This window comes from Anolis sagrei, chromosome 4 (genome assembly GCF_037176765.1).
Source record: "Anolis sagrei isolate rAnoSag1 chromosome 4, rAnoSag1.mat, whole genome shotgun sequence".
Taxonomy (NCBI): Eukaryota; Metazoa; Chordata; class Lepidosauria; order Squamata; family Dactyloidae; genus Anolis; species Anolis sagrei.
In genome coordinates this window covers 153,224,704-153,225,226 of record NC_090024.1, presented here as the reverse complement: position 1 = coordinate 153,225,226, position 523 = coordinate 153,224,704, and positions in this window count along the sequence as shown.

Below are 523 nucleotides of genomic sequence, written 5' to 3'. Positions count from 1 at the left end.
CACTCCTTGTTGTTCATTTGTTCAGTCGTCTCCGACTCTTCGTGACCTCATGGACCAGTCCACGCCAGAGCTCCCTGTCGGCCGTCACCACCCCCAGCTCCTTCAAGGTCAGTCCAGTCCCTTCAAGGATGCCATCCATCCATCTTGCCCTTGGTCGGCCCCTCTTCCTTTTGCCTTTCACTTTCCCCAGCATAATTGTCTTCTCTAGGCTTTGCTGTCTCCTCATGATGTGGCCAAAGCACTTCAACTTTGTCTCTAGTATCCTTCCCTCCAGTGAGCAGCCGGGCTTTATTTCCAGGAGGATGGACTGGTTGGATCTTCTCGCAGTCCTTAAAGTCTTGCACTCCTGAAAGGGGAGAATAAACCCAAAGCAAGAAGACTATCCTTTGAAAGAGGCTCCCGGGTGCGATTCCGCATTTCCGCCACTAGGTGGGGCGAGAGGAGCTCGTACTGGGCTCCCTAGGAGAGTGAGCGCCCTTCAGGCGGCCTCCCTCCCTCCCTCCCTCCCTCCCTCCCAGGCGCC